The sequence below is a fragment of the Prionailurus bengalensis genome, chromosome B4, assembly GCF_016509475.1.
Source record: "Prionailurus bengalensis isolate Pbe53 chromosome B4, Fcat_Pben_1.1_paternal_pri, whole genome shotgun sequence".
Classification (NCBI taxonomy): domain Eukaryota; kingdom Metazoa; phylum Chordata; class Mammalia; order Carnivora; family Felidae; genus Prionailurus; species Prionailurus bengalensis.
The window spans coordinates 46,867,001-46,880,621 of record NC_057358.1 but is presented as its reverse complement, the minus strand read 5'-3'; positions in this window follow the sequence as shown (position 1 = coordinate 46,880,621).

The following is a 13,621-nucleotide window of genomic DNA, read 5'->3' as shown; positions in this document are numbered from 1 at the left end:
ACCGGGCAGGTACAGGTTTGTGCTGGGGAAACAGACCAGCGCTGCCGTCTAGCCACTCGAGCTTTAAAGGAAACTCCTACTTGGAAATGATGGAGTCCCAGGCCCAGTGGCCTGGCCGAAAGGCCAGTTGAGTGGGCCACTTAAGGCCCGTTGTTCACATTTGGGGTCTGTGGGAGGCTGCAGGGCCGGGCCAGCCGAGGCGAGGTCTCAGCACTGCACACTGTTGTCCACAGCAGAGGACGCTCGCCACGGCTCCTTCCCGGCCCTCTGGCTGCTGCTCAGCTGTGTGTCCGTCAGTCAGGCAGTCAGTCAGTCAGTTGATGAGCTCATTGATCGATTAGTTCGTTAGTTTTCTAAATAGCACAAGGGCACAGCCCACCTCCTAGAAAACGATGTTTCACGGGCTCATTAATGATTTCACTGCCCCTGAGGGAAATCAGAAAACTGCCTAGAACAGGAAGAACTCCTGAGGAAACGTTGCTCCTCCTGCGAGAATCATTTCCATCTTCCCAAGAATCACGGACTCAGACAGAGACTATTCAAATTAGTCAGATCCTAGGAATCATCTAGAGCAAGCTCCTTGTTTTCCAGGAAAGGAAGCCCAAGCCCAGAGAGATGAAGCGACTCGCCCAGGGTCACACATCTGGTCAGTGCCCCTCAAGCCCTGGGAGTGGACCAGCGCACATCCAAGGTGAAGGAGGAGGAAACAGGCCATTTCCCTCTTGTGTGTCAGGTAACGGGGTTTGCCTGATATTGACAAGTATAGTTTTACACGTTTTTGCCTCCTGTCCATGTCTCAACCACCACCATGGTCACCAAACACACACATAAATTGCCCGTTCTACTGCTTCTAAGAACTCACTAAGCCTTTTAGTTCCATGAGAAGATCTTAAATTTATAGGTGCCTTTCATTCCTGCTAGCAGAAATGGGAATGGCTTCTGGCCCACAGAAGGGGGTGGCTGTCCTTAGCAAGGTCAGGCTGAGTGGTGAAGACAGGGTTTCTTTGCCATCCAGAGTTGTCATCCACCTTCCCCGCCCCCTTCTTCCCTCCCAATTCCCAGAACCCACCTCCTCACCACTAAAGGGGATCAGCCAGGTGTAGACATGTGGGTCGTTGTAAGAGCCAGGGTTTTCAAACCAAAAGGCCTTCATACACGTTAGCTGCATGGCATTACTCAAGACATTTAGTGACTGGAAGCTTCAAATTGAGGACAGTAATGCCATGGCGCCATAAGAATGAAATGAGGTCATATTTTGGGAAAGCCCTTTTGAAATTGTTGAGAGGAAACGTAAGAGATTTTCATTGCCGCCTCTGAGCTGCCCTGTGCCTGATCATTCATTAGAGTTCACAGCCCGAAGGAAGGGTGTCAGCAGCAGGGCTGGGCCAGGGACAGGGCTGGAGATTGGAAACGTAGTCTTCTCCACCTGTGTACACAGGAAAGAGTCTCTTGCCACAGTCCTCAGAGGGGACTCGGTAGAGGCAGGTCGAGTCTGGGGCCAGATGTGAGCACAATCCCAGAATGTACTGTGGCTGCTGCTGTGCATTCAGTCTCTGAAGCTGTTTCTTTCTTTCTTTTCTTTTTTTTTTTTTTCCTGATCTGGGTTCTCATGGAGCATTTGAAGAGGCTGTGTCACTACCGGCCTGGCCAACTGGCAGCTTGTTCTAGGGCAACAACTCATTTTCTTTTTCTTCTGAGTCTGAGCTTGTGTGAGTGGAGAATATTGGAAATGTGGGCACGTATTCCCTGCTGCCCCATGTTCTTTGACCACTCGGTTCACCCTATGACTCCACTATCTTCAGAAGTCTTGACAGGACATGATAATCTCCTATCCAATGGAGAGTGATGTCCTTCTCCATCTCAAGACTTTGCTCCTTCCAGAAAGAGCGTCCTCTCTTACTCAAGTTAACCACGTCACCTATTTCATCACTTCTTCCCAAACCCTCCTCTCTCCCTCACTAAGCATGGCTGACCCCATTCAGCAGCGCCTTCCATTTCTCCTCTCCACAGACCTTTTCCCCCTCTGCTTAGGAGCACGTTCAGACTTCTATTAATTTGCAAAATGCTCCTTAATGCTTCTTACACTAATTACCATCTTATTTTGATTTTCTTTCCGTTGCCACACCTCTTAAATCAGTGATCTACACAAGCAGTGTCTTCTTCTCCTAAAATCAGTTATATTGCCTTAACCTCATGCTCTATACAAGTGTTACTCCCAAAGGTCCCCAAGGTATTGTCACAAGATCAATGGCTAATTTTCAGCCCTCGTTCTTCATTGGCAGTATGGATGCTCCACTCAGTGGGATTCACTCCTCCCACGACGTTGGTGGTAACACACCATCTCATGTCTCCATCTCTCTGCCTGTTGCCATGTCCCCTTTGTCAATTCATTTTCCTTTTACTGGCTTCTTAACATTGACGTTTGTCGGGATCTAGCTCGCAGGGCCTCTGCTACTCTGTTTATTCTCTTCTTGTTGTTATTTTCACCCAATCTCTTAGATGAGTGTTTGTTTCATTCTGAAAACGTGTCCAAAATCATAATTTTTATATACGACTGCTCTGACCTGAAAATTCCTACTGGGTGTTGTCTTCCTCAGGGTCTTCATAGTGATTTGATATATATAAAATTAATTGCTTCATCTTTCCGGATTCTGTGTTTCTTTTAATAATACAACTTCTCTCTTAATTAATCACTGAAGAGTTAACCTTGAGAACCATTCTTAATTCCTCTTTCGTCCCCATATTAAAATTTTTTTTTTCAACGTTTATTTATTTTTGGGACAGAGAGAGACAGAGCATGAACGGGGGAGGGGCAGAGAGAGAGGGAGACACAGAATCGGAAACAGGCTCCAGGCTCTGAGCCATCAGCCCAGAGCCTGACGCGGGGCTCGAACTCACGGACCGCGACATCGTGACCTGGCTGAAGTCGGACGCTTAACCGACTGCGCCACCCAGGCGCCCCATGTCCCCATATTTAGTCAACTTACCAAGTCAAGATTATTTTTCTAAAAATTTTTGCAATCTCCTTTTCTTCTTATCCATTTTATTCCTATTGACTTCGCCTTCCCTAATTCAGAAAATTCACTCTTCATTTATTCATTTACCAAATCTGTATGGAGTGCCTATTCTGTGCCAGGCTTTGTGCAGGGAACTAGGCAAGTGACAGCAGACATAGACTGCCCCTGCTTCAGCAATGGAATTTACAAGCTGGTAAGAGAGACAGATGTTGCTCAAGAAAACATTAATGAACATATGACTGTAAGTTGAAATGAATATTCTGAAAGGGAGGAACGCAATTAAGGAATGAGACGTGAAGTATGAGTAGAAGTTGATTAGAAAAGTGGGTGTGGCATGCCGAGAGAAGGAAGAAAGTTATTCACCGATGGAATAATTTATTCAGACTATTTGATCAAAGGGAGCAGAGTAGGTAGGTTCAAGAAACTTAAAAGCGGCCAGTGAGGGTGGAGCTGAGAGGACAAGAGGAAAAATGAGACTGGAGGGGGGAAGGGAAAGGCCATGTCAGGCCTGGTCCATCAGGGTAAGTTAACTGGTTGGACTCCATCTTAAAACTGATGAGGAGCGGGGCGCCTGGGTGGCGCAGTCGGTTAAGCGTCCGACTTCAGCCAGGTCACGATCTTGCGGTCCGGGAGTTGGAGCCCCGCGTCGGGCTCTGGGCTGATGGCTCAGAGCCTGGAGCCTGTTTCCGATTCTGTGTCTCCCTCTCTCTCTGTCCCTCCCCCGTTCATGCTCTGTCTCTCTCTGTCCCAAAAAAAATAAATAAATGTTGAAAAAAAATTAAAAAAAAAATTGATGAGGAGCAAATGAAGAGTCTTTACTATTACTCACTTTGACTATAGCAAAGGCCTCCTGCCTGAGAGTCTGGTTTTCTTACTCTAATCTGCACTGTATGTCACCACAAGAGCTTTTATAAGATAAAACTCCAGCCTATCTAGATTTCTTTCCCAAGACCAGCTTGCACAACTTGTACATCACAGCCAAATGGTTTACCCTTTGAGCTCTGGCTATTTGGTGCTTTTTGACTCTGTGCCTTTGCTTACCCGCCACCCCCCCCCCCCCCCCCCCCCCCCCCCCCCGCTTCAATTGCCATCTGCTGCTCCACTCTCCCGTACAGCTGCCTACCAATGAAGGGATCGTTTAAATCCATTATTTTCTGGAAAATCAGAAATATCCTGACCATTCTAACTAAAAATGGCTCTCCGTGCGCTCAACAGCCATGATACTTGCCACCTGCATATTGCAAGAGCCTGAGTTTTAGAGCTAGAAAGTTTTGGGTTGAATCCTGGCTTGGAGCAAATTACTTAATTCTGGGAACCTCGGATACCTAATCTATAAAGTGAATAAAATCATTGTATTTATAGGCTTATTGGTAGAACCAAATCAGAACGCATTTCTAAAGTATCTAAAAGGGTACCGCACGCATAGAAAACATTGAATATTTGTTAATTACCTTGCCCCTATTCAGCTCTTAACTTTCCTAAAGAAATGGTAGGCTTTTTAAAGAAGAGGATTGTCTGTTATTTACTTTTGCATTTTTACACTTAGCATAGCGCCTGACCTATAATATCCAGTCAAAAATGGTGAATGATTGAAGAATTGTTTAATGAAGTGGAATTCAACATCAGAAAAATCACTTAACTAACAAACCAGAAAATCAGATTAAAGGGAGGAAAAGTCTGATGCTTTTAATAAACACAAAATAATCAGCCAAAATTTAATTTGGTCATGAAAAAAAAAAATCTTAACAAAGAATAAGATTCAATGTTCTTCGTCCGAAACGTGTGTTCATTGAGATCCTATAGATAATGTATTTGATGGTAAAATCTTAAAAGCAATTACATTAAAGTCAGGAATAAGACAAGGACGATTGTAACAGCATGTCCATTCAGTACTAGAAATTCTAACTAATGATATAAGACAAGGATTAGAAATAGAAAGTGTACAGAATCCAAAGGAATTTACAAAGCTGCTCCTACTGGAAGAGGATAGGATTATCTATAGAAAATCTATATAGAAAATTAGTATCAATAAAATTAATACAAGCGTTCTGCAATGTTATTTTAAAAATCAATAGGGGCGCCTGGGTGGCGCAGTCGGTTAAGCGTCCCACTTCAGCCAGGTCATGATCTCGCGGTCCGTGAGTTCGAGCCCCGCGTCAGGCTCTGGGCTGATGGCTCAGAGCCTGGAGCCTGTTTCCGATTCTGTGTCTCCCTCTCTCTCTGTCCCTCCCCCGTTCATGCTCTGTCTCTCTCTGTCCCAAAAATAAATAAACGTTGAAAAAAAATTTTTTTTTAAATCAATATATAAAAGTCAATAGAGCATATACATGCAATGAAATACTATTCAGCCTTAAAAAGCAATCAAGGACTAGTATATGATGAAGCATAGATGTACCTTAAAACATTACGCTAAATGAAAGAAGACAGTCAGTCACAAAAGACCACCTTTCATATGATTCTATTCATATGAAAATCCAGAATAGGAAAATCTAGAGACAGAAAGAAGATTAGCAGTTGCTTGGGGCTGGAGGAGTGAGGAGAAATGGAGGGATCCGTGAATAACTTAAACATACCAGATTTCTTTTTGCAATGAAGATGATTGAAAATTATGGTGACGGTTGCACATATATATATACGTTTTAATTAGGCTCCACGCCCAATGTGGGCTTGAACTCACGACCCTGGGATCAAGAGTGGATGCTCTACCAACTGAGCCATCCAGGCACCCTGGTTGCACATATTTTTGAATATACCAAAACCCACTGAATGTATACTTTCAATGGATGAATTGTATAATATGTGAATTATAATTCAATAAAGCTGTTTAAAAGTCACTGATGTCTAAAAATAATAAACAATTAGCAAATTTAATGGAAGAAATTTCATTCACAAAATCAACAAAATCTGTAAAGTGCCTAGAAGACTAACAAATGTTGTGTAAAATCTTTATTAAGAAAATTACAATATTAAAATGCTGCGGCACCTAGGGCCCCTGGGTGGCTCAGTTGGTTAGGCATCCGATTTGGGCTCAGGGCATGATCTCATGGTTCGTGAGTTCCAGCCCTACGTCAGGCTCTGTGCTGACAGCCGGGAGCCTGGAGCCTGGAGCTGGCTTTGAGTTCTGTGTCTCCCTCTCTCTCTGCTCCTTCTCTCTCTCTCTCTCGAAAATGAATAAACATTAAAAAAAGTTTTTTGTTTTTTTTTTTAATGCTTGGGGCACCTGGGTGGCTCAGTCTAAGCATCTGACTCTTAAGCATCTTGGCTCAGGTTATGATCTCATGGTTTGTGAGCCCAAGCCCACATGGGGCTCTGTGCTGACAGCATAGAACCTGCTTGGGATTCTCTCTCTCCTGCTCTCTCTGCCCCCCCTCCACTCATGCTTGTTCTCTTTCAAAACAAATAAACATTTAAATAAAATCTTTTTTAAAAACAAAAAATAAAATGCTTAAGAAAAGACCAGAATAAATGGAGAAATAAAACATGTCCATGAATAGAATATTTAATATTGAAAAAACATCAATTTTCCCTAAGTAAATCCATAAAAGGAATACGATTCCATTCAAATGTTTATTGGATCCTAACATTTGCATGGAAGGGAAAGGGGCTAAAAATAACCAAGACGCTCCCGAAATAGACAAAGTGAGAAACAAGGCTTGCCCTACCAGATATCAAACTTCTCATAAAGTAGAATTATTGACAGTGTATGAGTAAGGAATGGGCAAATGAGCCAACAGAACCAAATAGAGAGCTCAGACACAGTCTTTCATATAAATTAAAACTTGATGTATGAGATAAGGGACCTTAAAAAAAATCAATGGAAATTTTTTTGAAAGATGGAATATTTAATAAATCATCCTGATACAACTGATTACCTACAAAATGTATCTCCCCCATCCCACCAACCACAGAAGTAAATTCCAAATGAATCGAATACAAATTTGAAAAGAAAGTTTCACAACTTTTAGAAGAAAAGTGAGAAAATATCTTCATGATCTCAGGATAGAGATTGTCTTAAATGAGCAAAACAAGCACTAACTTTATGTGAAAAACTGGATTGATTTGATTAAATGGGTTTTTCTAAAATTCTGCACTATTACAAATATAAAAACAAGGTGAAAAGATAAGTCACAGACTGGGAGACTATATTCTCAATGCATGTAACAACAAAAGATAAATGTTCAGAAAATATGAAATGCTTACTTAATTCAATATGAAAGAATAACCTAATAGAAAATGGTCAAAAGAGACAAATGAGAAATAATGCAGGAGAAACCCAAATGGCCAATATACTTATGAAACTATACTCAACTCACTAGAATCCAGAAAATGGAGGTTCTTTTAAAAACCAAAGCTTGAGGGTGGGGGGGGGGGCGCAGCTGAGTGGCTCAGTCAGTTGAGCATTCGACTTCGGCTCCGGTCATGATCTCGCAGTTGAGTTCATGAGTTCGAGCCCCACATTGGGCTTGCTGAGGTCAATGCAGAGCCTGCTTCAGATCCTCCGTTCCACTTTCTTTGCCCCTCCCCCACTTGCATTCTCCTTCAAAAATAAATAAACATTAAAAATAAATAAATAAAGCTTGGGGTGCCTAGGTGGCTCAGTTAGTTAAGTAACCAACTCGATATACACTCTGGTCATGATCTCATGGTGGTAAGATAGGGCTCACGCCGAGCTTGGAGCCTGTTTGGGATTCTCTCTCTCCCTCTCTCTCTGTCCCTCCCCCACCTCGTGTGCACCCACCAACCCTCTCAAAATAAATAAATAAACTTTTTTTTTTTTTTTTTTTTTTTAAAGTAAAGCTTGTCAAGGGTGCCTGGGCGTCTCAGTCGGTTAACTGTCTGACTTCAGCTCAGGTCATGATCTCACAGTTCGTGGGTTCAAGCCCCGCATTGGGCTCTGGGCTGACAGCTCAGAGTCCAGAACCTGCTTTGGATTCTGTGTCTCCCTCTCTCTCTCTCTCTCTCTCTGCCCCTCCTCCACTCATGCTCTGTTTCTCTCTCAAAACAAACAACAAAAACATTAAAAATTAAAAAAAAAAAAAAAACCTCTTGCAAATAAATAAAATCAAAAACATCCATGATAGACAAAGGAGAAGGTAACATGAATGGAGAATTTACAGAAAATAAAATATTGTTAATAAATATTTTCAAATAATTATTGTTAATAAACATTATCAAATAAATTCAAATGAAGAGTAAATAGATATTATTTTCCTTATTAGCTTAACAAAAATATTTTTCTTGGTAATTCTTAATGTTGTCCAAGGTGTGATTCCATGTCCACTCATATGCCACTGCTAAGAGTATAAATTACCATCAATGGTCAGAAAAACTGGCAGTTTGCATTAAAATGTCCAAAATTTTTTATCTTGCAATTACCCCTCCAGGTATCTATCAGAAATAAAAACAGGAATTCAATGAAGATTTGTGTTCAGAGATGTTATGTGTTGCATTGTTTGTAATAATAGTCCAAAAAAAGGAAGAAAAAAAAACATAAATTATTCAAAATAAGGGAATGTTTTGATAACTTATGGATCATAGTTTACCCATAAGACAGACATTAAGAATAAGATAGACATAAGAATGATGTAGTCATTCACTTCTGATGATGTTTATGAAGCATTCTTTTTTTTAATGTTTGTTAATTTTTGAGAGAGAGACAGAGACAGAGCACAAGGAGGAGAGAGGCAGAGAGAGAGGGGGCAGAGAGGGAGGGAGACACAGAATCCAAAGTAGGCTGCAGGCTCTGAGCTGTCAGCACAGAGCCCAATGCAGGGCTTGAACTCATGAACTGTGAGATCATGACCTGAGTCAAAGTTGGGGGCTCAACCGACTGAGCCACCCAGGTGCCCCGCTTATGAAGCATTCTTAAAGATACTAGGGAATCACTGTGATTGAGGGTGAAGTGATAGGTAGGGGCACAGACCTGCATTAGTGTTGCCCCAGCAACATAAACATACACAGGTGTCCTCGTTATCTACATGTTCATTATCCAAAGCCTTCATAGTTGCAAAACTTAATGAAACAAGGAGAGGTTATTTGCAGGGCTGGGCAAATCACTAGCAAATAAGGATCTGGAGAGTTCAATTAAAAAAACAAAGAACACCAAGAGAAAATTAACAAGAGTGATGACAAGATGGGCCATTCAAAAGAGAATAACTTGGGGGCGCCTGGGTGGCGCGGTCGGGTTAAGCGTCCGACTTCAGCCAGGTCACGATCTCGCGGTCCGTGAGTACGAGCCCCGCGTCAGGCTCTGGGCTGATGGCTCAGAGCCTGGAGCCTGTTTCCGATTCTGTGTCTCCCTCTCTCTCTGCCCCTCCCCCGTTCATGCTCTGTCTCTCTCTGTCCCAAAAATAAAAGAGAATAACTTAAAAGTATTATGAGAGGCCATTCAGGAAATTAACAAATGCTTCAAACCTCTTTGCCCAATTGTTCCTCTTTATAACTGTGCTACAAAATACTCACGGTGTAAAGTGAAAGATGTACTATTAAGCTATCTTTGATTTTCTTTGGAAAAATCATCCCACAATCCCTTCCCCCATCATTTTCCTTATTGACATTTTCTTCTAAGAATTCGTGTATAATTGCAAGTAGAACCTAAATTTTATTTGAAAGGTTCATAGTAAAATTAGTTGTATAATTTTTATTATATTTTCAAGATAAAAATCACAATTAATCCTTTTCACTACTTACGAAATTTTGATCCTGATTTTAATTGATTAACTCCACATGAGTCTAGGTTAATAAAGTCTTCCTAATTATTAGCCATATAAAATAAGGAGTAGAACAGCACTGTCCAACAGAAAGATAATGTGGCCCACTGGTGTTATTTAGGTGAAATTACTGTGAATGATATATTGTACTTATAACTATCCAAAGTACAATAATTTCAACATGTGATCAATATAAAAATTGTTCTTTTTTCTTTTCTTTTTTTTTTTTTTTTTACTATATCTTCAAAATCCAGTGTGTATCTCTCAATTTGAACTAGCCACATTTCAAGGATTATATAGCTCAGGTCTAGGAGAAAATGCACCAAAATGTATTTCCAAAATGCATATAAAATGGTGGCACGTGAATGGAGGGATGAAGATATAAGATACTACCTTCATAATTTAAAACTTTTAGAACTTCGGCGTTTAAGGATCCCATATCTTTAGCTTTCTGTTTTCATTTACGAAGGGTAATATTTTTCTGTATCTCTCATTTGGGGCTTAAATGTTTAATATTTTTTTCCTGTTTCTCTTTATATTTTTTGCTAGTTGCATTTCCTTTTCTGCTTTAGCTCTTCTGGTTTTCTCAGCAAATTATTTCAATTTTTGACCATCCTTTTCACTGATTGCCTGGCAAACTTCCTCTTCTGAGATCATTTTAAAGCAACCCTTGACCCTGCCAATTTAATTTCTTTCTACCCTTTCCTGCTTTCTCATGGATCAAGATCTTTTTTTCTTATGTTATTAAAACCATATTGTTTTCTTATGAAACAGGCAGTTCTCTTAGACCTCTTTGTCTTTAAAAAAAAAAAAAAAAAAAAACCCTCCCCAGGGGACCTTTTAAGCTGTTGGAATTCAGTTAGTTGATTTTCATTATTTTTTTCTCCTACTGATTTCCTTCCTTCCGTCCTTTAGAATCATACATTTATAATGCATTCAATGTATGGTCACTTTCAACCAGGTTGATAAATTTAAATTTTCTTTCCTTTTTCTAATGTTTTGTATATTTTTGAGACAGAGAGACAGAGCGTGAGTGGGGTAGGGGCAGAGAGAGAGAGAGAGAGAGGGAGACACAGAATCCAAAGCAGGCTCCAGGCTCCCAGCTGTCAGCGCAGAGCCCGACGCAGGGCTTGAACTCACAAACCTTGAGATCATGACCCCAGCCGAAGTCGGACGCTTAACCGACTGAGCCACCCACGCGACCCTATAAATTTAAATTTTTAAATACTTATTCCGTGAACATAAGTATCACATTAAGAGCTGTGTTTTAGATCCAGTGATCTGATTTCTCCCTCACTTGCCATAAAGGGCTATTTGTCCTACAGGAGCCTGACAACTTAGTTCATATCACTTTCATGCTGTCTCCTTTCAAAGAAGGTATACACAGAAATTGTTGGGCTACACTGTTGCATTCTGTGCCAAAAGCTTTGGGTAAATTCTTCAAAGAAAGCCGTGGAGCTTGCTCAAGAGATTATGTATCATTTTCTTAAAGGCCAATAGCTCAATTTCACTTTTTTGATGCCCTTAAAATCCCTGAATTGGGGCTTTTGAGAGACAAAAGAATTGAGGAAAGAATTATCAATATACGTATGACCTAAATAATTTTGAAATCTTCCCTGGATAATAGGCAACTGGCACTCATTACTGTAAGAAACCACCCACTCAGAAAGTGGAAGAGTTTGTTTAAAACAATAGAATGGAACTAAAGGGGGAGGGAAAGTAATAGAGGTGGGGGGAGGGGTGCCCAGGTGGCAGCTTACTGAATACTAACAGCTTACCAAAGTGATCCAGACAAACTCACAGATGCTGAAATCCAACTCCCTGAACATCTGCTCAGGAACCCCCACAGGCCACCCACAGAAAACAAGAGGATTTTTTTTTTTTCTCCCTCCAGGGGTGGGAGTGGAAGACTATGGATAATAGTTTCCTAATGCAGGAAGTAGAAAAATAAAACAAACACTAGGATTTGGGGTGGAATGAATTAATGATAATTCATATTTGATACGCATTGTGGGTAAAAGTGGTGAAATGTACAAATCAAACGAGATTATTTGGGGGAGGCTCATTATTTGTTTATATTCTGCCCTTTTCTGTGTAGGGCTTGAGGAGATTGGAGGTCACTCTGAAAACGTTAACATTCTATACACGTGAACATATAGAAGGAGATAAAAAAAAGAAGAAGAAGAAAGAAGAGGGGAAGGGAGGAGGGGAGAGGGAATTTCAGTTAAGTATATTTCACTTGTAGAATAGGTTTCCTGGAGGGGGAAAAAAACAAGACAAAATATCGGTTACCATGTGATTAAATTAAAAAACATTTACTGAGGGGCTCCTGGGTGGCTCAGTCAGTTAAGCCTCTGACTTCGGCTCATGTCATGATCTCGAGGTTGGTGAGTTCGAGCCCCGCATCAGGCTCTCTGCTATCAGCGCAGAGCCCGCTTCGGATCCTCTGTCTCCCTCCCTCTCTGCCCCTCCCCTGCTCATTATCTCTCTCTCAAAATAAATAAACTTTTTTAAAAAAGACACTTATTGAGTATTTGCTCTGTGCTAACTTGCTCTGGGTGCTAAAGAGCATTGCAAGATGAGCAGCATCTTTAGATCTCTGCATAAGACAGGACCATGTCCTCCCTCCCACCACCACACGCCCACAGAGGATGGCCCAGTTTTTATCCCATCACAAGGCAGGAGTGCACACCAGGATGGAGCCCAAACCAGTGCTAGGCCCCCTCTGAGGCCACTCGGGAGGAGTCCCCGAAAGTAGGAATGATTCCAGAATTTATCTGGGGCTTGCAAGGCTGACCTTGATCTTGAGTTATTGTGAGATCATCAATGAGGGGTCTCTGACCTTTCCCAGGATTTGGCTCTGTCCTCTCATTAACTTCTAAATGGGCTAGATAGGAGATCCTGGGAGTGATCCAAATCAGAACTGGATGTTTAGGGAGAACGTATCCATCATTATTTTTGTCTAGGTGGGTTTCTTATATCAGGTCGCTCTCTTTCCCCAAGACAAAGTAGAGGTGCTGTAGGTTAAGGGAAACCCTAGTGTCCGGGGCTGAAGAAAGGAGACGCATCGTCAGGAGAAAGCCCAGAGAACCCGGGTATGGGCACCAGTGGCTAGCTGTGCACTGTTAACCAAATTGCTCAACCTTTCATGTCTTCATTTTCTCAACTTTCAAGCAATGGTAACAATCACCTACATCACAGTGTCACGGTGATGATTAAATGAGATAAGATACCCAAACATTCTGGCAACATCTAACACAGATGTTAATTAATGTTTATAAAATCACGAGGGAGGCACCTGGACAGGTGAGAGGATAGATTTCTAAGCACCTAGGGGAGTAAGCAGGAGAGATTAGACCTCTAAGAAAGCATCTGGAGATACAGAAAGAACTTGATTCAGAAAACCGGAAAGAAGCATCCAAGCCGATGACAGAAACTACCCAAATAATCAGATTCTGCTCTTCACTTGTGAACCTGGGATGCTGTTTTTATAATCCCATCGAGCCTACGTGCTGTCTGTGATAGAATGATAACCCAAGAACACCAGAAGACAGCCCGAAATCCACTGCTGTTGAAGCTTTAGAGACAAGAAGCGTTGTGTTCCGGAAGCCATAAACATGGGAGGGACAGAGCTGGCCGCTTACAGCCTTCTGGCTCCAGTTCTACTACACCCTCATCCCCATCCTGTCTGAAACCGCACCCCTGGGGCCCGCCTGAAGCTGGACCAGATTCCACATAAATTGGGGTGCAAAGTGCCTTTTCACAGACAATCACCCAGGGAAACTGTTTCTTCTTGGGTCCCAGTCCTGGGTTTCTTTTCCCCCTCTCTTGGTTCATTTTGCAATTTACTTTGTAAATTGTGTCTCTTAGCCACATAATAAAGCTGTGAGGAGA